The sequence below is a fragment of the Podarcis muralis genome, chromosome 2 (genome assembly GCF_964188315.1).
Source record: "Podarcis muralis chromosome 2, rPodMur119.hap1.1, whole genome shotgun sequence".
Classification (NCBI taxonomy): Eukaryota; Metazoa; Chordata; class Lepidosauria; order Squamata; family Lacertidae; genus Podarcis; species Podarcis muralis.
Window position 1 is genome coordinate 75,040,509 of NC_135656.1, and position 2,993 is coordinate 75,043,501.

Here is a 2,993-nt window from a genome sequence, read left to right on the forward strand (position 1 = left end):
AGGAGTGGCCCTCATAGTCAACAAAAGAGTGGCGAAAGCTGTACTGGGATGCAATCTCAAAAATGATAGAGTGATCTCGATACGAATCCAAGGCAGACCTTTTAACATCACAGTAATCCAAGTTTATGCACCAACCGCTGGTGCTGAAGAAACTGAAATTGGCCAACTGAAATTCTATAAGGTTGATCACCATATAGAAATGACATCAAAGAAGGATGTTCTTCTCATAATGGGGGATTGGAATGCTAAAGTAGGGAGTCAAGAGATAAAAGGAACAACTGGCAAGTTTGGCCATGGAGTTCAAAACGAAGCAGGGCAAAGGCTAATAGAGTTCTGCCAAGAGAACAAGCTGGTCATCACAAACACGCTTTTCCAACAACACAAGAGACGACTCTACACATGGACATCACCAGATGGGCAGAAGCCAAAGATGGAGAAGCTCTATACAGTCAGCAAAAACAAGACCTGGAGCTGACTGTGGCTCAGATCATCAGCTTCTTATAGCAAAATTCAAGCTTAAACTGAAGAAAGTAGGAAAAACCACTGGGTTGGTAAGCTACAATCTGAATCAAATCCCATGTGTCTTATTTCATCACAAAGCAGGGAGCGGGGCCTCGACTCACAACCAACATTTCAGGACAGTGAACAACTGACATCCACACCATGTACAAATTTATTCTGTAATAGAAAAATGAAAGGGCATATGTTCTCAGAACATCACCAGCTTTAAAATAGAATCCCTAGCATATTTCTGGGCACACTTGAAAGTGCTAGTTTCATCTTTGAAAGACATTGCATCACAAGGACCACTTGCTTACATAAAGACCCACCAGGTAATTGAAATCATAGGGAAAGTCTCTTCTTCTGTTGTCCTGCTGGCAGTGACTAAATGCTGGACCTGCTTGTTACTAGTGGCTTGCTTTTGGAATGCCCACTCCAGGGCAGTTTACCAGGTGCATCCTTCCTATGAGATTTAGGTGCCATGTCAAAACCATTCTTATTTGGGGTGTGTGCATCCCATCCTTTTAAGGAACCCTAACTTTCACTGTTTCATTTCTGCTAATGCTTTGCTTGTTTTCTAAGCAACTCCAAAAAATGTTCCATTGACAGGTAGGATAGAAATATATCTGCTAAATAATATTGCAGGAGTTGTCAGGGTACACATAGTGGCTGGCAAGTCTAACATCCTCTAGGACTGATGCCATTCTTTGCCCAAGACACTGAACATGGTCACTGATAGAACTTCTGCCTTCATTGATAAAAACATGATTTTGGGGGAAGGGTTGACATTTACTGACTACAAGGGATGTTTGTCCTCTGTTTCATCACATTTCAAAATGTAGTGACCCTTGACAAGCGTGGGAAGTTGTAGCAGCATGCAGGACTTTCTTAAATGTATCTGTGTAACTTACTCAATTTCCGATTATGTAAGCCCCAGAATTACCTAACTCCGGAGTTCAGTAACATGACAAGTTCAGTAACATTGCTGAGTTCAGTAACATGACAAGTCAATAACATGACAGCATCATCCCTTTGTGGCCCCATGCTCTTTTTTCACCCCTTGCATTTGAAAGCAGCGAATTATATACAGTTAGCATCCCTCTACTGATGGAAGACTGTTTGAGCCTTTCGAGAGTGGAACACCCTCCAATACGCAGTCTCTTCTGCAGCCCCCACCCCACTCCCCTGGTCTGCGCTGGAGGGTCAGGAGATCCTTCAAAATAGCTTGGGAGGTGGGGTTGAGTTGCAAGGAGGCAAGGGAAATCATAAAAAAGCCACAGGAATGTAAAGCGCTCAACAAACAATTAATGCTAGGATAATTGTTCTGAATTTCTTTACAGAGTACAATATTCTGAACTATATGTTCCACTATGTAGTTAATCAAATACTCTTCTATTGTTATAGAACTGAGGGGTTCATTGTGCCTGGGAGTCTCAACCGTCTACAAAACTGGGGCCTATACAAGAGGAAACCAGTCCCCTTGTAATATGATGGCCCTAGCTGGCCCAGGCAATCTGCTGTTTAAAGGTCAAGCACCCATTCTCTCAGCTCTCAGCTCAAGGTTACATTATATCACTGAAAGGATAGCAGTAGACACTCACCACATTGCTTCATGACTTGATAGGTTTTGGATTTGATTTCCTGGTTGCCAGTGCTATTGTTGTCTGGGATAGGAGACTGACTTAGCTCACACAGCAGCACAGTGAAAGACATCTTGCCAAGATCCAAGGATTAAATTTCCTGCATAGTCAAACCTCGGTTGTCGAACGTAATCCGTTCCGGAAGACCGTTCGACTTCCAAAACATTCGACAAGCAAGGCGCAGCTTCCGATTGGTTGCAAGAGCTTCTTACATTCAAGTGGAAGCCGCGTTGGATGTTCATGTTCCATAAAACATTTAAAAACCGGAGCATTTACTTCTGGGTTTTTGACGTTCAGGAGCTGAAACATTCGAAAATGGAGCCATTTGAGAACCAAGGTTTGACTGTATACTGTACATGTGTTATCAAATTTTCTTTATGGAATTATTACTATTTTAAAAAACATTATTATATTCTGTGATTTATAGTCTGCAAATTTTTATAGAACTGGACTTTCTTAAAACCACAGGAAAGGGGGAAGCCACTCATATATTTTTGGTATTGCTGAAATATTGGGTAGAACACAGATTTTCCATTCACTTGCTTGACAAGATTGGTGACATTGGCATGATGGGGGATGCTCTGTTTCAAGAATATTGTTCTGATTCAGTGGGTAAATACTGGGTAGAACACAGATTTTCCATTCACTTGCTTGACAAGATTGGTGACATTGGCATGATGGGGGATGTTCTGTTTCAAGAATATTGTTCTGATTCAGTGGGTAAATATTGGGTAGAACACAGATTTCCCATTCACTTGCTTGACAAGATTGGTGACATTGGCAGGATGGGGTATGTTCTGTTTCAAGAATATTGTTCTGATTCAGTGGGTAAATATTAGGCTTCATCAGCCC